Source organism: Chionomys nivalis, chromosome 6 (assembly GCF_950005125.1).
Source record: "Chionomys nivalis chromosome 6, mChiNiv1.1, whole genome shotgun sequence".
In the NCBI taxonomy this organism is placed as follows: Eukaryota; Metazoa; Chordata; class Mammalia; order Rodentia; family Cricetidae; genus Chionomys; species Chionomys nivalis.
The window spans coordinates 9,371,130-9,395,106 of NC_080091.1; the positions used below are offsets into that span (position 1 = coordinate 9,371,130).

The 23,977-nt window shown below is 38.1% G+C and overlaps 1 protein-coding gene across 1 annotated transcript in view; it reads left to right on the plus strand.

Moving 5' to 3' along the window:
* LOC130875937 (leucine zipper protein 2-like) overlaps positions 1-23,977 on the plus strand; it is a 351,484-nt gene that overhangs the window by 17,025 nt on the left and 310,482 nt on the right. The gene's annotated exons all lie outside the window — the stretch shown is intronic.

The following is a 23,977-nucleotide window of genomic DNA, read 5'->3' on the forward strand; positions in this document are numbered from 1 at the left end:
GGTTAAGAGACTTGCATTAGCTTGCTGGTTAATTGCAAGATATGACGTTAAGCTAAGAGATGTAAAACCCTAACATATAAGTTCCTTATCATTGAAGTAACCAATATCTTTCATTTGCTTGGGAAAACTCTGACTTTCCTATTTCCCCTGAGGCAATCTAAACTCATAACTTCGGTGCACACAGATTATCACCCTGAGGCCATCCTGTGTATCCACAGACAGAGAAAGCTCCCCCTTTCCCTTGACCCAACATCCAAAAATGCACTAATTACAATGAAGCACATGTTTGGTGAATATACCTAATCAATTTTGAGAGTATAAAGTTGGTGATTAGACCCTCAAGTGGCTGGTGGATTTTGTGTACATTTGTTAGAAAATTTTCTATCTAGTCTGCACAGTGCTTAATTTTTCTTCAATAGCTATCTTGTAGCAGCAACCGCAGGTGTCGGTTTATCTTGCAAATGCTTTACTTTTATTTGATTTCTTTAGTTAATCACATTCCTTGGCTTATAATTTTACTTCTAAAGCAACACAGCTAAGAGATTTTACAGGACTCTAACAATAAAATCCCATTATCTGGAAATCTTTAATTTGGGGGGAGTTTGAATTAGAGGATTCTGAAGTCCTGAGTCCTCATAAGTGGTGAATCTGGTATAAAGAGGTCTGCAGTGGGATTATCACCAGCAGAATTAAATGAATAGCACTTGCTACTCAGCTCGCTAGTGTATGACTGGAAATGGAATTGCCAGCGGAGGAAAGGGAAGGCAGAGCACACTGATAAATAGGGATGGCTGTGTGTGACCGGATTTGAACAGCATTGTGAAGTTATCCCTGCAGGACAAACCAGATGTGACAGTGGAGTTCTTCCCAGAGGAAGCATACAGTAAGGACTCTGCAACATTTTTGAATATGCATGGCATGGTGTGTGGAAAGCTAAGTTTCTGTAAGCCGTTGAATAATAGCAGAACTCTAAACACTGGAAAGGAGTTGGAATATTTGCTCCTCGTTCTCACTCACATTTCCCTGTGTGTGCCCTATTCATCCCTGTTGAGGGAAGTGTAATGAATCTGCTTATATAAGAATTAGAATCTGGGCCACAGTAGGTTTAGGAAACCCTGATACTACAGCTTGGTTGTTAATAGCTCAGAAAGTTAGGGTATTGTTGTTGTTGTTGTTTTATTTTTGCTTTTTTTCCAATATAAAGCTCACTAATGAACAACCCCAAAAGTATTGCCTCCATCTTGCAGAATAGCAAAACACACCCATGGTAAACAGGAAAATTGATGACATAAACTTGAGTTCATTGCACCCCAGACTACCATTCAGATTTCCATGCACTAGCTGCCTATCTTTCTGAGTAGTGAGACAGACTGGCATGTAGGAGTTTTGTCAAATGCATTTGCTCACTTCCTTTAGGAAAAGAAGGAGAATATAAACCTTGTATTAATCATAAGCAACCTCCCCAGGGCATATCAGATCTTGATTACACATTCCCCATCCTCTGCACAGCAATCCCGGATGGCATACTTCAGAGGACACTGGGCAAAGCTTTGAAGAACATCCTGCTTCCAGTGGAAAGAAAAGGAATTATGCCAGACAAGCCTTTTCCTGGATAGTGTCTTCTTCATGTGTGACTTTACCTTCCTAGGAAGGGACAAGGACAAGTTCAGGGCTGCACCAGCTCAAAATCCTGTATTTATAGCGCAGTCTGCAGTTATTGAAGAACATAATCAACAAAGGGAGATGAGCTAAATTGTTCTAAGGCCAGATATAGTAACAGCCTCCAGTCAGCAAGCCACAAAGTGACTCACACTGGAATGGGTAAATCACAGGACCTAAACCAAAAGAAACTGAAATACAGCCGAAGGTTCTAAGGTCCAGTATTAACATGGAAAAAGAAGCAGAATCATAAGGATGCCTGGTAGTGATGTTGTATAGTATTTTTTTTAACCTCCTACAGAAAGATAGCCAAAGATAGCAAAACAAAAAAAAAAAAAAAAAAAAAAAAAAAAAAAAAAACCAGGAAAACCTCCACTAGCCTTTGCACCGCCTAAAATCTTCACATTATTGTATTCTCTTTGCTAAAACATAAGATTCCCTTATTCAGTTAGACATGCAATCATTACATCTCCGGAGTGCTGCATGTAGGAGATTTAGACACATACCTGTCTGTGAGCATGCTAATTAAAAGCCTGACTCTTTTTCAAAATCCTTACAAGCTTAAATTGAAAATGAGAAAGTGGGTGGTCCTGAGGAGTGACTCATTCAAGACTTAATCACGGGGCCTTGCGTGGAGGAAATTCATGTAGTAGGAGCTGCAGGCCTCTTCCCACAGCCTGGCTCATGGCTGCCTGGCTAACTAATGCCCCAAAATAACAACATACAAACTGTATTCTTTTACACACTGCTTGGCCCATTAGCTCTAGCCCTTACTGGCTAATTCTCATATTTTGCCTAACCCATTTTTAGTAATCTGTGTAGCACCAGTCTTACTGGGAAAGATTCAGCATGTCTGACCTGGCGGCTTGCTTCATCTCATCTGCCTGGGAGAGGGGAGCATGGTGTCTGAGCTCACTTCCTCTTCCTCCCAGCATTCTGTTCTGTTTACTCCACCCACCTATGTTCTAACCTATGAGGGCCAAGCAGTTTCTTTATTTTTTAGCCAATGACCTTCCTCCATCAATTTCAAATAGTGCATGTTTTTTCAGAATACATTAAATTCCTTTCCTGTTCTTTTATCTTTGTGGCCTTTAGGCAAAAGTTCTGTATTCTCCACAAAATTAGTACATTTGTTTACTTTGGACTTGAGTTAGGCAGATGCACTACTTGGTTAAACTTGGTTAGCTGGTCACATGACTGTGCTCTCTTGTGGTTTGAATGTGAAATGACCCTCATAGGTTCCTGTGCTTTGAACTTGGTTTTCAGCTGGTAGTGTTTGGAGGAGGTATACGAATTCTTGGAACTGGGCTCTAATAGATGAAGTGGACCTCAAAGGGTGTCCAATTCAGACTCTGGCCTGCTTTCTCTGCTTCCTATGTGACTCATTGATTTGAGGAAATCCAGCAGTAAACTTCACCATGATTGACAAGACTCCCCTGAGTTCATGAGCCAAAATAAACCTTCTGGCTGCAAGATTTTTCTGTTGTTGCCGAGATGCACAAAAGCATGCACCATCACTTCCATGGTAGTCAGTAGATTAGCTCTCGCTTTCAGAGCCACAAAAATACCCATTGACAGAGATTCTGGCAAGAACAATTTACACAGGTTGCCTGTGAGGTCTAATTTAAATTAACATTCTTGATGAAATGCCTGTCCTGGCTTGAGAAATGCAATTTAACTTTTTTTTTTTTGACTTTTTCTTTTTTATAACTTTATTTTTTCACAATTAATACCTTTATTGTTCTTTGATCATATACCCTCCATTACCCCTCTAAGCCCCTGATTTCTCCAAGTGAATCTAGTCTGTTTCCTTCTCCCACCCAAGTATCCCTCCTTCCATAGTTTATTTGTGTTCAGCTTACTGCATTCAAATAGAGTTTCCTGCATGAGCATGGGTACGGTCGTTATATGCTGGAGTAGAGACCATGCACTAGTAGTGTACCAGGAAAGCACACGACTCTGCCTTTCCCAACAATCATTAACTGTCTGTAGCTCCTCAGGCAGGGGTGAGGGTTTATAAACCGTGACAGAATATCAACATCTCCTGTCTTATTTAAGTCTTATACGGTTAGCAACTGTTGCTGTGACTTCATGAGTACAATAACCATACCTTGTACTGAAGCACTCCTCTACATGTTAAACTCTTTCTACGCCCTCCTCCACATGTTTCTTAAACCTTAGAAAGAATGATATAGATACTCTGTTTAGAGCTAAGCAGTCAACATCTATTTTCCCAAACACTTTGACCTACGATGATTTTCTGCATTAACCATTCCCTCACTGCGAAAAGAAGCTTACCATGCCAAGGCTGAAAGCAATATAAGCATGTATGAGTATATCATACATATTTAGAAGGCAATTCAATATCATGTCACATAAGAACAGGCTCTCTTCTAGGGGAAAGTTCCAGTCACGGACCTTTGAACTGGTTTACAATACCAGGCAATAATTTCTGTCTTGCCAATATTGTATCAGAAGGCACATTTTCCCCAGCAAGTTCTTATTATAGCTTGAACAATCCAAAGATGGGTAAGACCATTGATTGCATTCTATTGAAGTAAACCTCACAACTACCTAGTTTGGGCTTGTTTGGAGTAGTAGAAGCTACATTCCAATAATGACTTTTTTTTTTCTCTCAACTTTCTATATTTTGATTTCCAATTGAAACATTATACATCAATAACACTGATGTATATTCAGCAACTTTGTGTATCAGTAACCTTGGCCAGAGTGTTTTTAGAAAAAAAGCTTGATGTTTGATATTCTCTTTCTCTCTTTCTCTGTCTGTGGGGTGGGCGTGCACACGTGTGTGTGTATGTGTACATATGTACGTGTAGGCACTTGCTGTCACACATATGTATGTGTATGAGTTTGTATGAGAAATTTGCTGTAGAAAATGGATTCTAGATTATGGAGGCCATGCGGTTCCTAAATCTGCCATTTGCCGTCTGTCGTCTCCCAAAGAACCAAGAGAACCTACACATTCATCATGATTCCAAAGGTCTGGTAATTGTGTTAGCTTGATATGCAGTTAGATGATTACCAAACTGTAAGAGGTAGGAGTGCTTACATTCAAGGGCAGTAAAAGATAATGTGAAGGAAAAACAAGTATAATCAGATACTTTCATTAGGCTTGTCAGCTCTCCAATAATGACACCGAGTCTTCTTATTAACTATGGAAACTTGGCTGATAGGTTAGGGTACTTTCAAAGTAACTTTTATAACTTAAATTAACCCATTTGTATTAATTTAAATTTTGCCCGATGACTTCATTTACTCATCTCTGTAGTGTCCATCCTGCTTACTCTGTATCTCATGGAATCTCTACCCTTCTTCTTCCCAGCATCCTCTTTGCCCAGAAAATCCTGCATAACTATTAGCTTTTCAGTTTTTTATTAAACCAATCTAAGAGACACATTTTCACAGTGTACAGAAAGATTATTTCACAATATTTCCCCACTTTGTCTAAATAAAAAGAAAGGCTTTAACTCTAGCATAGTAAAACTATATACAATAAGAAAAATTATCTGATATTGTGTAAAAAGAGAAAGGAAGGATATTAACTTTAACAAATGAAACTATATATAATAAAAAAATTATCAAATAAGAATTAATTTACAATATCCAGTCCATTTGTATTTTGCAAATTCAGAGAAAATACTTCATTATTAATCTTAGCTTGGCTAGTCCAAACTTCTGTACCTAATTTGTCTTTTATCATAACTAAAGTTTTATCATAACTAAAGATCATAACTATAATCATATAGTATTCAATTCTTTTAAGAACCCCAGAAGAATATAATATTACCTGAGTAAACAGGAAGTACAGTGCAAGCCACTTCCAAAACAATAGACAGAGACATCCGGATGCCAGGCAGCTCACCTAAAGTTACTCTGCATTGTTGGGGCATCCATCTTTGGCCTACAGGCCTTGAATATCTTTTCTATGAAGCAGAAATTTTGAGGACTAAGCTGCCTTGTTTTAGTAAAGTTTGGCAGTCTCTTCTCTTTGTATCCTACCTGTCCAGTTTACACAGAACACTTTCAGCGGTCAAGGCAATGGCAGTTTCTTTCTCAAACGACTAGTTTTGACCCAATGAAAACAAGCTCCATATTGTATTTCTTCAATGCCCATCATCCTTTCTGAAGTAAATTTGTGTTGTCAAGACCAGAAGAATCTCACTGTCATGAGAAGTCTTAAGTTATTAAGCATCTTAAATGCCACATTTTGTAGGTCTTTGAAGTATTTCAAGATCAGCTATCTATCTGAAATGTATCTCTGTGTGACCATGAAACCACACCTACATGACTACAAGTTTGATTACTATAAATGACTATTAACTTGCGTCTTAAATTATGCATTACATTTTCAAATAAGCTGCATACGCATAATAATACCCCAAACAAAAGTAGAAACAAACATTTAGTATAACAAAAATAACTTTAAATTTATATCAAAATACCAAAATACCAAAATTCATACAATATAAAATATGTGAGACTAGTGGTTGTTCAAAAGTAGACTCAATAATCTACCCTTTTATCTAATCATTTTTATATTATATCCCCCTTTTCCTTTTTGAAAGAGATCCTTGAATCTAATCTCTTTTGTTTAGTTTTCTTATTGACCATGACCCATAACAACTTGTAACCAAATCCCTGTAAATGACAAATATCCACAACCTGCTAAATGATCAAAAACCACCAATTCCACCTCTTAAGAATGTAGATATTGTGCTCTCTAGACTGCTTCCTGTGGTCTGGGAGCACTGGAATCTTTAGAGAACCCTGAGAAAATTGAGACAATGGTCAAGTCCTGGGAAAGATAGTCTTATCATTTGTTGTCCAGTCTCTGTGTAATGGGAAAATGCAAGGATTATCTGAAGTCCTGGATGGAGTTGTCTGTGAGACCATAGTATCTCAGTGAGTAGTCTTGGAGCTGTTCTGGATGTAGAACTCTGAGGAAACTTCAGCAGAATCACTGTGAAAGGCTGGATCCCCTGAGCCATTCATTTTCATTGGTATCTGGGCCCCTTGCTCTGAAAACACATAAACTTTCAAAGATAACATACATATCTACACTAGCACAAGTATGGACTGTATGTTGTATACTAGTCAGCCAAAGATGATTTTTCATTTTATGTTTGAGCAGATAAAATATATGTCACCTGTCTTGTGTTTTTTCTAGGTTTATTTCTTTATGTCTGTAGAATTTTCAGGATCTTCCCTGATCAAATATGTTCTCTATCAATTAAAGCCTTTCATTTTTTGTGGAAACAAAAACATAAACTCTTCCCAATGTACCATATTTTTGACTTCCATTTTGAAGTTACGACATCTTTAAAATATATAGGTTCATTTAATTTAGTAGTTTTTATAATTCAATATCTCTCAACAGCTATTGTTTATTCATTAGTAATCAAAAATTTAAAGTCATCAGACAGGACCTAAACTCTCTGTGGACTTACCATCTCTACATGGCTTATTCTTTTTTATTATTCTATTTTTTCTTCAAAGACTTTATTAATTATAAACTACTTATTTTGCTTTCTATGGTTGACTATACCTATTTCCTTTTTTTTTTTCTTAAGCCTACATAATATTTTTTAAAACACATTGTAAGCTGCTTAAAGTGGATCTGTCCCTACTGAGCATCTGCAGAATTCCCTGATAGCATGCCACAAATCTTAAACTGTTACATCAGCCACAGGCGCAGCTCAGCTTAGCACATGGCCCCTATTGCTGGTGGCTGGCTCCACCCCAAAGTCAGTCTCAGTCCTCTGAGGCTACCCGAGCGACCTCAGTCACCAGGAAGCCATGCCAAGAAGCTGAGTTTGAAGCTGCGTTTTAAACTTTCACCCCCTCAGTCTGTCTGTGGATAAACATGGCTTCATGTTGGATGTCATATGTGATCAAACTTTTTTTGTCAGAACCATCAGCTCCCAAGAGTGACACAGAGACTTCTTATTAATTATGAAAGCTTGACTGATAGATTAGACTTGTTTCTAAGTAGCTTTTATTATTTAAATTAGCTCATTTCTATCAATGTACTCTTTGCTTCATGGTTTTATTACCTTATCCCTGTGGTGTTCATCCTATTCACTCTGCATCTCATGGTATCTCCACCCTTGTTCTTCCTAGGGTCTTCTCTGTCCCCAAATCCTGCATAGCTATTGCCAGTCAGTTTTTTTATTAAACCAAATTGACTGACCCATCTTCATGGTGTACAAAAATATTATTCCACAACAAAGAAGGATTTTGTCTTTTTCCCCCCTTCTGTTCTATCTGAGCTGTCAGAATATTGAATAATGGCTATCTGTAATGGGGCCACCAGATGCTTTACTGTGCTCACTGGCTGAAAACATTCTTATGAACACCTTGAAATAAAGTATTGCTCACTGTCAGGACATCCATAATGTAGTTCATTTTTCACATAGAATTAAACATTGCATATACCATGTTTTAATGGACAATGCAACCACATCTGTGTGATGTCTTTTTTGAAGAGTTGGCTTTTTCCATAGTGTCAGAACTGTCAATATTAAATATAAGAGTCTGTCACAAGGGCCACCTGCACAGAACACAGCTCCCTCCCTCAGACCACAACTAAAATCTATTGAACTATGATCCTAGTAGGAGCAAAGAGAAATACATTAAAGTAAGACTTATAAACAGTTTAAATTGAGGTAATCCATGTATGCCTATCAATAATACTTAAAGTATCTTTACTTTAAGGAAATACATTTAAGAAAACATGAGGTAGAAATGTCAAGAAAGTCAGTTTCTTACTACTGTGAGATTTAGTTTCATGGAAGAAGGATTGATTTAATAGATAACATTTCATAAATTGGTATTTTGCTCCCAATTTTCCTCTAAGAGATTTCAAAATTCTCTAGTTTTTCTAATGATGATGATGATGATGATAATAATAAGTTTGACTAAGAAATTATTACTTTTGTTCTGAAATAGTCATTTGTAATTTGCTTTAGATTTGAAGATGAAATAGGTAAGGATCCTATGTTTTAGGGCTATGTAACTCAGAAGGGGTATTTGCTTTCCCAGGACCTATGTCTAGTAAGCAAACTAGAATACCTGAGAAAACTATGCATCTGAAACTGTTACAAAGTGTCAAAAATAGAGTGTATATTCTTATATAGAAGAAAAGACTAATCCAGAAACATCTTTTCAAGACTGACACATCCATGTCATGTATATGAATGAATTGTATACATGTGTACATGTTATTTCTAAAAGTTATGGTTTACAATGATTTCCTCACCCAGATTGCTAGATGTATGTCGGTAACTTGATATTTCTCTTAGAATAATTTCTACCTAAGGTTTTCAGGGCTACAATAAACTGAAGCCAGCAGTGCTGACTCCAGCATCTATGTGGTTAACTCGAGGCAAAGGAGGCCTGTGCTGGGAAAAGATCTTGCATCTCAATTACTCAGCAGCAGCATGCTTGTGGACCTAAATACATATGTGAATGAGTACTGTGGCTGCTGTAACATTTCAGGGAAGTAGACTTGTCTACAGCAAGGCACTTTTAGATAACGACAGTAGAATGATAAAAGGAAGCTAAGCACAGAATTTCTAATGCAATGTAGAAAAAAATACTTTCCAAGGTTAAAGAGAGAAAACTTGGCCATGAACTATGAAATAATATAGTCTACCTTCTTCATTAACCATTCCATCATTGCTGTCCACCTGTTGTGAAAGTCTCTGCACTTGATTTAATTAAGAGGAAATACATTTAAAATTAGCAGTCTGATAACTCTGCTCCAGAGAAGCAGATCCCAAAGAACAGCTGCTTGGCCATTCAGAGCAGATGGCTCATTTCTTCATTTCTTCAGGTTTCCCTTTCAGAAACAGCTCATCCACTGAATACCAGAAAAGCTCCTGCTATCAGGAATTCTGAGTGATGAGACATGTTCCTGAATGGATCATACTAGAGATGTGTTGTGGATGAATGGATGTCCATTTACCATGGACACATAACCAAATGCCTCTCTATGTTTTTGCTTTTATGTTTGTTTGTTTACTTTTCAATAAATCACAAAAGTTAGACAGTACAGAGAAATCTGTTTGGGATAGTTTAATATTTGGACCAACTTGCCAGGAGGTTTTCTTTTTTTTATTTTTATTTATTATGTATATATGTTTCTTCCTTCATGTATCCTGCAGTACAGAAGAGGACACCAGATCTTATTACAGATTGTTGTGAGCCACCATGTGGTTGCTTGGAATTGAACTCAGGACCTCTGGAAGAGCAGCCAGTGCTCTATTCCTCTGAGCCATCTCTCCAGCCACCGCCAGGAGGTTTTCTAACTGATAAACTTAGCTGATGGCAAGAGGGATATATGAGTACTATTTAGAGATGATGGTATAAAGATGCAGAATCAATTTTTTGTTCTTGAGACTTCTACAACATGTCCTTCTAAATGTCTGTGCCTTTAAGTTATCATCAGAGAAAATGACATCCTTAATCAGGAGACAGAAGATCAACCATAAATATCCACACAATTTTGTGGAACATTCTTTTTTCCTTTTTTTATTAAGAACTTTTTTTTTTAAAGATTTATTTATTTATTATGTATACAGCATTCTATCTGGATGTTTGCTTGCAGGCCAGAAGAGGGCACCAGATCTCATTATGGATGGTTGTGAGTCATTATGTGGTTGCTGGGAATTGAACTCAGGACCTCTGGAAGAGCAACCAGTTGCTCTTAAGCTGTGAGCCATCTCTCCAGCCCCATATTAAGAATTTTTTAATACAATCCTTTCTGATTTTACATAGCTATCACCATTACCACTCCCTCCCCTCCTCCTGCTTCCTCCACCTTCCTCCCACTCTACCTCCGCATCTGCTCCTCAGAAAGGGTAAGACTTTCCATGGAGAGTCAACAAAGTCTGACACTTCACTTCAAGTCAAGACCAAGCTCCCCCTCATATCTAGGCTGAGAAAAGTATCCCTCCCAAAAGAATGTGCTCCTAGATGCCAGTTCAAGCACTAGGAATAAATCCTCGTTCCATTGGCAGTGGTCCCACAGACTGTCCAAGCCTCACCAACTGTCCCCCACATTCAGTGGGCCTAATTTGGTCCTTTGCAGGTTTGCCTGTTATCATTCCAGTGCAGTGAGCGGTGTCAGTGAGCTCCCACTAGCTCAGGTCAACTGTTTCAGTGGGTGTCACCATCATGGTCTTGACCCTTTTGTTTATATTATTGCTCCTTACTCTCTTGGGCTGATCTCAGGTACCTTGACCCAACTAAGACTCTAAGCAACAGTGGAGAGGATGGCTTTATTGACCTTCACCTGTAATCTATGGTGACTACCTTAATTGTCATCATGGAACCTTCAACTAGCAACTGATGAGAGAAGGTACAGAGATCTACAGTGAAGCAATGTGGAACTGATTCTAAAGGACGTATTCTTTAAGTTTGTCTTAGCTAACTGACTTGTTTGTTTAGATTTGCACCTTGGTTATGGTAAATAGTACTCACAGGCTAATGAAACATAAATGAAAACATTTTAGTTAAGGTTCCTCCTCACGGTCCTGAATAAGTCAAATGTCCTTGATCTTAGCAATTATGACAAGCCTACACCATGACTTTATAATGTATTCACTCTGTTTTCAACAAGAAATATAGCTTTCAGTAAATCTTAAGTCCATGGGCAGTGGAGCATAACATACTAGAGAAAAGAAAAAGTTTTACATATATATGTGTGTGTGTGTGTGTGTGTGTGTGTGTTAAATAATGCAAAATAAAGGCATCTAGGTACAGTCTGTTTGTGTCAAGCCTCCTTGAAAGTCCTGAAGTTATGTGAGTCACAGAACATCAATGAACAGCTGAGTGAGGCTCTGCTACTATCTCATGAATGAGTCAGAATTTAATTTACCATAAATATGGTTGCTGTCCAGAGACTGAGATGAAATAAGGGTCTATTGTTCAAGCTGATGTTCTTGGATACTGAAACTCTTTCAGAAACCAGGCTGGCCAATTCTCTCACTTCCAGCCAAATGATGAGCAGTCCAGAGCTACTTTTCATTACAAAAATATTGTATTAAAACACATTTAAAGAAAACAGTTGGCACATGCGTATTATAATTTGAGTCATGACCACCCCTGGTACCCAACACCAGTCACTCAAGACAATGCACTGTGACTGGAATGCACAGTCCACCCACAAGGAATCGATGTCCCTGTCTGACCTGTAGCTGCTGAGAAGCATGCGGATCGATAAGGATTTTCTTTATAGCTAAAAGCTCTTCTTTGGTAAGCATCCATTCTATTGACTGTGAGTCATCTAATTGAAAAAGTTGTTTTTCTTGTAATTAGGAACTCAAATCCCTTAGAAGGAGCATGGACAATAACACCCATCTTTTACCTAATGTCCATGGCACAGACAAGCATGATTTTTCCGAGTCAGGGGCTACACTGCTCAGAATTCAGATGATAACTTTTCTGAATTCTCTGACTGTCATCTGCAGTTGAAGCAACTGACAGTCCAGTCACAAGAGAGTAGAAAACCCCTTAGTTATGAGACATTAACCGACAGGAAAAAGTGTAAGTGGAAGAGGCAAGGCCAGGTCAATGAGGAATGAGAGGCTGATTCAGTTTGAACACCACACCATCTTAGAACCATTCTGATACTTAATGTACTTGATTGCAAGCATGGGCACTGGGAGCCAGATGTCCCTGAGGAGCCGCCCTCTTTTCTGCTTCCTTTTGGTTGCTTCCTCTGTTTGTGTTTACAATCTGCACCTGTGCCTCCTCTGACTAGGACACTGTGCTGAGAAGGAGCTGCCAAAATGCCTGTCCACTCACATTTCATGTGATTGCTCACTGTGGTGACAATGCCATTTCAGGGTTATGTAAATGTGGATTGGCAATCACATGCTGTGGTCCTTAGCCGTGCTGCCTTCTTTCAGTAATGCAGCAACTGCACTCACTTTAGCTTTGTTTCTTTTATGATTGGTGTCTCAGCTAGATGAACTGACATCACAGACATGTTTTAGTACACATGTCTATATATAATTGAGTGCATATACACAGATAATTATTGTAGTCAAGAGACCACAGTATTTTCTGTCCCTGAGACAAAAGAATGTGCTTACAAGAGTTTTAAGAGATAGTAGATTTAAATGTGATAAACAGGATTTCCTTGATATTCTTGAAAATGAATGATCCATTTGAGAATGATTGTCATTGCTATAGTTGAAATTACCTGGTTTGAGTGAGAAGGAAACACAGAACATGGAACAAACCCACTTAGGAGTTTATTAGAGGGGGCATGAACAGGCCTGGGGAAGTCAGTGTGCAGAGAGAGAGAGAGGAAGATGGCACATCCAGCTTTTAAAAGCTGTCTAGAGCATGCACACAGGTAGTTGATGTGGCTAACTCAAACACAGATGAGCAGATGATGGACAAAGCACTTAGCTGAGTCATATGTGGATGATGTAACCCACACCATGCGTTGATGATGTCTGCACATGCATGGCCCCTAGAACCCTGAAGTATCAGCCTTATGTGGCTGAAATCATTACAGCAGTTAAAGAATTTGAATTGTAGGTAGAAGCTTCATGAGCTCCAGGCCATTGTGGGCTATATAACAAGACCGTGTTTAAACACGGTAAAAATAAGTAATTGTTGAATTCTGTCTTTGTAATGCTCAACATTAACTGTATTTGAAGCACAATTCACTTCGAGTACTAATATCTAAGAAAGGACTTGATAGATTGGGCACCAAAAATCCTATTTCATATAAGAAAAAAATGGTAAGCTCCATGTGATCAAAGTCTGAAAGTTTTGTCTCCACAGATACAGGAGCTACAAGTAAAAGAAATTCAAACTAAAAGGCCTTGAATATCACAGCCACTAGTGGGTTAGTATCTAGACATATAAAAAAAAGTAAGAGTAGGGTGTATAAAGTATTGGGGGCCTTGAGTTCCAGCCTCAGTAACCCCTCAGGGCTCAGAATAGGATGTCTATGGCAAGTGAGAATCTGAGGGTAAAATATTAACTCAGGCACATTACCTCTGCATGTTCTTTATTTTTCAGGCGAGGCAGAAAAAGTGAAGTGAAGGGGTGCAGAGAAGAAGAAAGAGTGACCTCCATGTGGTTTCTAGCTTTGACAGACAGAGTTGGAAAATCCTATAGGCAATGGCAATGACAATATTCATATCAAAATCACAAAAAAGGAATGTAGAGGCTGATAAAACAGTGCTCCAGGAACAGGTGATACCACCCAGGACAGAGCCAGCATTCCAAACCAGTTGATAAAGTTCCTAAATGTCCTGGAATCCTGGATCTACCCATTTGCCTCATTCAAGCTCTTTTGTGATAACCAGCTTTGGGGACACCCAGAATTGTTTGTTAGCAAAGTTGGGGCATGTTGCATTCCTGCTCAGTGCCTGTCTTCTTCAGATATTTTTAGGTGGTCTATTAGTGGGTAATTTTGAGGAAAGGACTCAATGTAAATTTGACTGTTAGAGCAAAGAGTGGATGTTACTGTTCTAAGGCCTCATGGTGTGGGGGAATGGAAAGGTCATTTATTGCCCATGCAGAAGTTACATTGCTGAAGTGTTTTGGGAATGAATTCCATTTTGAAGGGAAGAATCACGGCTTCACAGGTTTTTTACAGATTTAACAGTAACTTTTCCAAATGACAAGTGTTCCCATAGCTCTGTAGAATGGGTTATTCCATGTGGACATGTATGTATACACTTCCCGTAGATCTGCCTATTGGTTTGTCATCTGTACACTTACTCTACAGTCTTATGGGCTCCAACAAGAAAGTTCTTCATGCACACATTCAGATAGACTGATGAGTTATTTATAGACAGCAGATTGATAGATGAATGTAGATGCATAGTTACAGATAGGTGATAGTTATATTGTTAATGGATTGATAGATGATAGATTTAAAGACAAGCATAAATGATTGGATAGATTAGATAGATAGATGATAGATAGATAGATAGATAGATAGATAGATAGATAGATAGATAGATAGATGATAGATAGATAGATGATAGATAGATAGATAAATAGATATACAGACAGACAGACAAATAACAGAAGAATGAAAGTTGACACCACAAGGGAATGAGATATACAGCATGCTCTGTGAATATTGCAAATTTATTATGCTGTAAGCACTAATCAGCTATAGTCTTCATGTCAATTATACATTGCTAAGTTGTTTCAGTAGCAGCAAAACAACACCAATAAATCAAATGATGCAATAAGAACAATGAGTGAAACACAGAGACCAAAACGCACTAGAAAGAAGAGTGATGGATGGCAAATGAGTACAGAAAGACACTTAGCATCGTAATCTATCAAGGAAGCATAAAATGATAACCCACTGCACACCAATCAAAAGAAATGCAATTATACCGAGCAACACCACCTTCTGGGAAGGGGCCAAGCAACTAGATCATGTGTATATCATTGGAATGAGTGTTAAATGGCCACTTTTCAGGGATATAGATTTTTATCTATTTTTGTAAAAAGTTATCTATGTAATTATTACCTATCCTATAATTGAAAATCTTTACAATTGCATTCTAAGGCTTATTTCACAGAATTTGGGACTCATACTCATCTAAAACCTGTACATGTTTGTTAATCTGAAAGACCCTTAATCTAAAATAATACAGAACAATTATTGTATGAATGAAAAGAGAAAAGCCATGCACTGTAATAGAAAGAGTTAAGGTGGATACTTGAGATGATTTGGATACCCCTCCATGGAATTATGCTGAGAGAAATACTACAGATTTGGGGTATAGAGATTCATATTCAGTGACAGATGGTTTGCTTAATCAATAGGAAATCAAAAAATGAAAAGCATAGGGATGGAGTGGTTCAGGACTTGCATTGCAAATGATCCTCCACAACGGAAAACTGACAATTTCAAAATAGTGGATAGTATCCATAGTTTTTTTTTTTTCAGGCATAGCCCAAGTCAGTAGCCCAGGCTATCCCTGTTCTTCTCCCTCCCCTTCCTCCCAACAAATTCTTCTTTATGTTTACAGAAGACAGAAGTTGTTTGAGGAACCTGTCAGTCATTGTATTTGAGTTATCTACTTCTTTTGGTTTTGTAAAGCGGTGGCTACTTCATTTCCTTCAGAGCTTTAAAGTTAACAAATCAATTAACATCAATTAATCATTTATGTTACATTTGACACTGGGAGGTAAGATAGTTCACAAGTGTACATTGCCTGATATTGACAGAGCATTCTCAGCTCAAGCTTAAATTATTCAGCTTTTATTCACATGTGACTCACAGACTCATAAAATCTAGTTTTACACGATTAGTAATTAAAATAATTCTGACTAACTTTCAAGTTTAATCCAAATCTCTCCAGCTTTATATTTGAAGATATTTTTTAATATTTGGCTGTATGGTTGATTTTTTTAGTGTATTACTTTACTACTACAGAATTAGAATGTGTGAACTGGAATGTTTGTGTATCTTTGTCTCTGTGTCTTTCCCTTCTGCTGAAGCCAGATCTGCCTGCAATTTGTTGATGTTTTCTGGAAAGTTCTCTCTGTTCTTGGATGCTCTTTACTCTACAGTTCTGCTTTCTTTCCCATGCACAAATTCACACAATCCACACTTAACCCAGCCTTGAGAAAAATAGACCTCATCCAGGCACGTCCCTCATTCCTTATGAATTGGGTCACTTAGCAGCTCAGTTTCTGGGTCATGGCCTCATTTTCTCCACAGATTCTTCACCTCCTTGAGAGCTCCAAAATTTTCCCAGAGAAGAGTCCTAAAAAAACTTTCAAACACAAATCTTGAAGTACAAATGAAACTGAATAGAGAACGGTTTATAATTGGTCAGCCATAGAGGATTTGGGTTTTTGTCTATAGAGATCAGCAGCAGGATTTCACAGATTGACCCTGGGCTTCCGTTCCTGGCTTCGGGTCTTTGTTGAGGTCTTGCTGACTGCTATTGAGAATATGTCTCAACCCTCTGTTTCCAGTAAGTGTGGGAATTTTGCTTTTGTTGACAAAATAGAAAAGCTTCCTTTCATAAAACCTCAAGGCTAATTGAAAACCAAAAAAAGAAAAAAAAGAAAGAAAAGAAAAAGAAAAAGAATCTTTACAGTCAAAACCAGTTTCCTCAGTTTGTTCCACCAGGCACTGCTAGTTTCAGAAGACATGAACAGACATTGAATGAGTGAAGTGATTCCCATGGGGGAAGCACTGACTCATGAGATCCACAGATTTCTTTACTTCAGAGATTTTCTAGGAAAGAATAAATATAAGGAAATTAGCAAGTTAATTTAGCTAGTAAAGAACCTGTGATAGAGAACATGATTCTTTAAATCATATTTTATAAACCCTGGTGACATATACACATTAAATAGTGATTATAGTCACTATTATAGTCGTCACTGCGACATGCAATGACCTACTTGGGGACAAATCCATCTCTCATTACTCTTCGTTAGAATACTGCACTTAATTGTCTCCAACATAGCTCTTTTCCTTCCAAGGGTCTACCACAAAACACCTCAGACAATCTACTTCCTGGAAAGGTAAAGAGTAATCTAAAGAATACTGAAATTTTCACTCGCCGTTCACAACCCAAGGTAGACCAATATCTTACGAAGTCATTCCGCTCACACTGTCATAGCTGCTAGAAAACATCTGTCATCCCCGACTGTCACAGTGAGCACTTTCTCTGTGAGATGCACACCTTCTCCATGCTGAGGTTTATTTTGCATGACATCGATCACATCTGTTTTGAAGGGCCTTGTGTTAAGAGATACTTCCCTAGGATTGCATGGTTAGGAAGCAGTGGATCCTGTTAAGGGGTGGGGCCTTCAGGCTGTGGCAGACCTATCCTTTGCAGGATACACAGTGGAACCAATCCCTTTCTCCTCTTCCTCTCCTCTGCTTCCTGTTCTGAGGTGAGTGCATTTGTTTCTCCCTGGGTTTTCTGAATCCCTTCTGCACCCAAAGCCACAGGAACACCTCATTCCAGGCTAAGACCTCTGAAACTCAGAACCAAACAACTCCTTTCTTCCATAAGTCAGTAAGCTATGTGTTCAGTAACAGAAAGATGGCGAACATTGGTGTCTTCAACAGAACACTGGCTTGTCACAGTTAACCTGCAGATGTACTGAACAGTCTAGAATCAACATGTATCTATTCTCCCTGAATGCTGCTTCGGAGATGTCTGTGCCTGCTCTGCCTATTGGAAAACAGCATGGTGTGTTCATTCCACACGGTGGGATTCACTCCCATCTCTAATTGTGTTTGTTTATTAGTCTAATTTTGTGGGGTTTTCCTTCTTTACCAGACATTTAATTGTTTTCATCATTGCATGTTTATTCATCAGAGTTAGCAAGGTAACAGGGATAGTGTAGCTAGCCAATGATTAGAGTCACAGAATGACTGCAAACATCAGACTCTGTCCCCATCTGGATTCTTAGTTTTGTGTTCACATTACTGAACTCCATCATGCAGCCTTGAATGCTTCTTCTATTTGCTTTCCAAGAGGCACATCTGTGGCTGCTAATCACAGTCATCCTGAAAGTGAGCAGGTCTGAAGGGAATGACCTGCAGCTTCTGTGGTCAGTGGTCTCTGAGAAGTGGTCAGGTTTTATCATGAGCACACACACCATTATGAAGATGTACGATGTCTGCCAGATATTAGCTCCCTTCAACATGGTTAATACCTATTCATCTAAGATCTTCAATCCATATGGACAAGGCTTAAACTACCCAGCACTAAATTATATATGAATGAAATCATTAGCTTTCTCAAGTATTAGCTTTCACTGCAAGTATGAACATTCTATAAATATAACATATAGTAAAAAACAAGTTATTGAATGACAACTATGGACGCTTTCAAATCTACAGAAATTTAACTTCTAACTGCTGAAAAATGCCTGACGCTTCATAGTCTTTTTGAAAATTAGCAATATTTGCTTGCATGTACAGGTAATATGTTGTTGCAGAAAGTCAGTGAGCATCTTTATTTTTATTTATGTATTTATTCATTCATTATTTATTTATTTATGTTTAGTTTTTCGAGACAGGGTTTCTCTGTAGCTTTGGAGCCTGTCCTGGAACTAGCTTTTGTAGACCTGGCTGGCCTCAAACTCACAGAGATCTGCCTGTCTCTGCCTCCTGAGTGGTGGGATTAAAAGTGTGCACCACCACTCTCTGGTCTCCATATTCTGGTTTTAAACATAACATCATACCATTCAATTAGTAAAATAAAAAGTATTCTGACTCAAATATGGAGACATTAAAATATCCAAGTGCAGTGTACATGTTGTGAATCTACAAAGGAGAAACTCTCCACTTTGGAAATACAGAAGTTAAATGCCACTCCTCAGCATTAGCGTACATGACCCAACTTTCTCTGCTTGATACTTGCAGCAGTTGTCAGGTAAGACTGTGAACTGGTTTTGATCAAATTATCACTAACATGATGAAACACCAGTCCACCACAATTTATCTTAATATTTCTATCTGTGTACACAAATATATGCTTATATACATTCATAAATATTTATCTATACATACATGTATAGATACAAAATGAATGCATATTTTATTTGAAGTATAAGCATATAGTATCTTGAACTATAAAGAGGCTATGTTTGGGTCTTACATGTGTATAGCTTCAAGTCCATTTAATTTTATTTTATGGGGCATATAAGAAAGAAAGGAAGTTTCTGTGTTTGGCTTCCCATCGCTTACCCATTCTCTGCTGAGTCTGCAAGGGGCCTTCCTCACTGCTCAGGTTCTGTACAGCTGGGGTTTCTGGGCTGGCTGGTCACCACTTTGTAATGGTCCTCATCGTTTTAGTACACTGAGTCTCTGCAGTTGCTAACCTATGAGAACAGTTTATAAACATCATCTTCCTGTCTCCTCTGGAGCCCCTATGACACCAGGCATCCTCATTTTGCTTTGTGCTCTCAGATCCCACCTCTTCAGGATTCAATAGTGTCTTTCCTCCGTGTTTCCTCTTGGTATCTTGGCATTTTTGGTACCATAGCGTTTTTGGTTTAATTAACCCAATCCATACTTACCTTACATAGAGTCTATGTTCTCAATTCTGCCATATTCAATTTTCTCTGACTCCCCCTTTGTCTGCATGATGACTTATCATCTGAAACTCTTAAAGCCCCAGCCTGGATTCTATCCAGGAACTGCCATCATCAGATCACCCAAACAAGCTTCCATTTCTAGTAATTGAACTGACAAGGAAAGGACTCCCATGGTTAAGGTAAAACCCTCAGAATCATCACAGATTTGTCTTTGCTACCTGCTAAGTTTCCTATTTAGTCCATTAGTCAGCCTCTTCAAAAGAGCTTTCCCCAGATAACCCCAAAGTGCCCATGGCTCTTCCCACCACTACCAAGGTTCCAAGACACACAAATTTAAATTAAAATTGGGGTTTTAATGATGAATGCTAATGCTGTGACATTCATAATGTAATTGTGTAATGTTATTTGCCAATGATCTCCAGAGAAATAGAAGGAATAGGTAGATGAGCAAGGATTAGACAGAGACGCTGACTCACACCAGAAGAATTTCTGCAAGTCAGGGGCTGTCATCTAAGAATGCCATGCAGGAATGCCATGCTAGGAATGCCACGCTAGGAAAGTCATGCAGGTTGCCACACTAGGAGTGACATGCAGAAATGCCACACTAGGAATGCCACTCAGGCATGCCATCTAGGAATGCCACGCAGCCACATTCACATACTCAGGACTGAGGAAGCTGAGGATACAACAACCCATTATCTCAAAAGAATGCCCAAGAACACGAGACTCTCCATGCTAACTGTAATAACTAGCAATAACAAGTTTTAGCTATATCCATAAGTTTTCCCTATGCACTGCACCCTCTAAAATCCGCTGAAATATTTCATGGCAATTTCTAAATGTTAAACATGAGCCACTCATATAGAAAACCTTTAGAAAGCACAATGCAATTATTAACAGTAATACTTTCATATTATTACATATGCAATCTTTGTTTAAGACCTTGAAGCTATGGAAAGCATGTATATTGATGTGGTAGTCACAGCTCAAATATTACTCATGCTTGGTGTTTATTAAATACTTTAAAAACTGCAGTAGCTCCCTCACTTATTTTATATCCCATTTACTATACTTTATATTCATGCACTGATTACACTGTTTTATTTATAAAAATACCTATATCACTTCTGTGGTGAATTTAATGGAGCTAATCTTTATGTTGATAACGACTTACTGCTGCTGATAAAGCCTATATAAGGAAAGGAAAATTTTGGATCCTTCTATAGGCACAGTACATTCCTGGTGTCTGGACTGTGTGGGCTGGAGTCATGTCTTGCACTGCTTCTTTGATGGAATCATTTATCAGTGAATTTTTAGGTGATTGGCTTAATATGTTTATGTGTTTTTCTGTTAACATCTACTCTAACGTTCCATCAACACCTAATATATTGTACTTTAGCACCACTGATCCTTGTTTGATCTGCTGTTTCTCTAGAAATGGAAAATGATGGTCTTCCTCAGAAGTTAATGGAGAAGTCTAGGAAGGCTTCTATTTAATTTAATTATTTGTTTTAAAATAAATTTAACCTACAATAGAGACTAAATCATTGATTCTGTGTCATGACATCAGTTATTTCCTGAAATACTTGATTCCTAAGCTTCCAAAATAGACCATTGAGAATAGTATAAGGATGGTGGTAAAGCTACTGGTTCCCACTTGTAGATGTGTTTTCATGTGATAAAACTGTTGTGATTTAGCTACTGTAATTAGTATACCGCCATTGGCAAGTACAGTCAGAATTAGATTGTCATCTGTGTCCTTTAATTATAACCATTACAATATTTAGGAATACCATATACATGGGTGTAAGCTTGAGGCATCTTCTTAATATCAAGCAGTTACCTTGTATTCATTCAATTGCTTTTCTATTGCTTTGAAATTGGTACTTTTCTCTCCATTTAGTTGTCTAAACACTGACCTACAGGCCTTATCCTAAATTTTATTTAAAATAAAACCTCTAAGCTACAAAATAATTTCCTCCTCAGACAATTTTCTTAGATTGTTTTATTCCAATGTAGTTTAAAAACTATGCCCGGAACTTAAAATATTCTGTTCTCCTGATATAAAATATACAAGCATAGCAGTGGTTCACAATAATTTGTAATATATCTTATTTAGCTAGTCGTTGCTTTATTTTCCCAAAGCCCCCAGCAGGAGCCTCAGAAAATACTTTTAAAAAAACAAACAACAACAACAACAAATAAAAAACCCTAATCTTTTGCTATTGTATGGATTTCAGAGCTACTATTTAGCAGCTATCTGTGGCTATTTATTTTAAATGATTTGTCTCATTTTTAGTATGCAAAGATAAATACTTAAGTATAAATGCAGCCTACCTTTTTGAATGATAGTAGCTTTGTAAACTCCAGAATCTATTAGCATTCCCCTCCCTGTCAGCCAAACTTGCATGCTGCTCCTGCCCTGCTCTGTGTGTTGAGAGCCTCAGGGACAGTAATCACTACTTAAGCTCCATGAACAATGGGAACTTGTTCAGATAAAACAGCAAATAAAGATTCTCTATCTGCAAACAAACTATCTCTGCGGGACAGAAATAAGTGGTTTTCTCTTGTCATTTTTCCATTTGCTTGTTGAAAACAAGTCCTCAAGTCTTTGTTGTTACTTAGAGCCAGACTCATTTTAAGATTTTGAGGTAATGTATCAATTTGGTCTATCTAAAAATATTATTTTCTGTATATTTTGTTTTTTATTGAAAACATCAGAAGAAACTACATAACTACATACCCACAAATATACATGTACATAGATACTATATATATTTATAGTAAACTCTTATACAAAGTATATGAGTACAAAGTTAATATATATGATATATGTGTATATTTCTACACATAAGCATGTATATAACCTATGTGTATGTAAATATATGTAGAATAAGATGCACACATGCACACATGCAGCGAACAAGATTTGTTGGTAAGCACTGTAGGTGGGTGAAATTTCATTACTGAGTTGCGCTTTTTTTTTTTTTTTTTTTTTTTTGGTTTTTCGAGACAGGGTTTCTCTGTGGTTTTGGAGCCTGTCCTGGAACTAGCTCTTGTAGACCAGGCTGGTCTCGAACTCACAGACATCCGCCTGCCTCTGCCTCCCGAGTGCTGGGATTAAAGGCCTGCGCCACCACCGCCCGGCTGAGTTGCGCTTTTGTGACTGTGTCTCCACCGCTGCCCTGGTGTCTGTTGTTATTCTCTATCCACAGCCTAGTGTAGATACTGGGAACATTTTCCTGGATGATGAAATTAGGAAACACCCCTTCATAAGGCTTTCGGACTGTACTTTCCATTTTTCTTGCTTAGCCAAAAGCTCGTGATCCATATAACCATGGACTTGTTTGAAAACGATACATTGCATAAGTCAGAAGACTTAGGTTAAAGATGGAAGAAGCCATGCAGTCAAGACAAAGCAGAGCACCTTTGAATAACTGTGAGGCTGTGTGAGCTGAGCCTTGGTAATCAAGCAAGCAGAGAGTAAAACCACAGACACATAAGGCTGAGTAAAAAGTCAAATGCAGCTAACAGTTCTAAATTTATGACTGGACAGGTTCACTTTGTGTGCTATAACCTGCCTGTTCCTATTTTTTTTTTATTGAGCTCTACATTTTTCTCTGCTCCCCTCCCTGCCTCTCACCTCCCCTTCAACTTTCTTCCAAGGTTCCCATGCTCTCAATTTACTCATGAGATCTTGTCTTTTACTACTTCCCATGTAGATTAAATCCATGTCTCTCTTAGGGTCTCATTGTTGTCTAGGTTCTCTGGAATTGCAAATTGTAGGCTGTTTTTCTTTGCTTTATGTTTTATTTATTTATTTATTTATATTTATTTATTTATTTATTAAAGATTTTTGCCTTCTCCCCGCCACCACCTCCCATTTCCCTCTCCCTCTCCCATCAAGTCCCCCTCCCTCATCATCCCTAAGAGTAATCCGGGTTCCCTGCCCTGTGGGAAGTCCAAGGACCACCCACCTCCATCCAGGTCTAGTAAGGTGAGCATCCAAACTGCTATCATACAACAAAAGTATATGCTCAACTATGTTAATAGCAGCATTGTTTGTAATAGCCAGAACCTGGAAACAACCCAGATGCCCTTCAATGGAAGAATGGATGAAGAAAGTATGGAATATATACATATTAGAGTACTACTCAGCAGTAAAAAACAATGACTTCCTGAATTTTGCAGGCAAATGGACGGAAATAGAAAACACTATCCTGAGTGA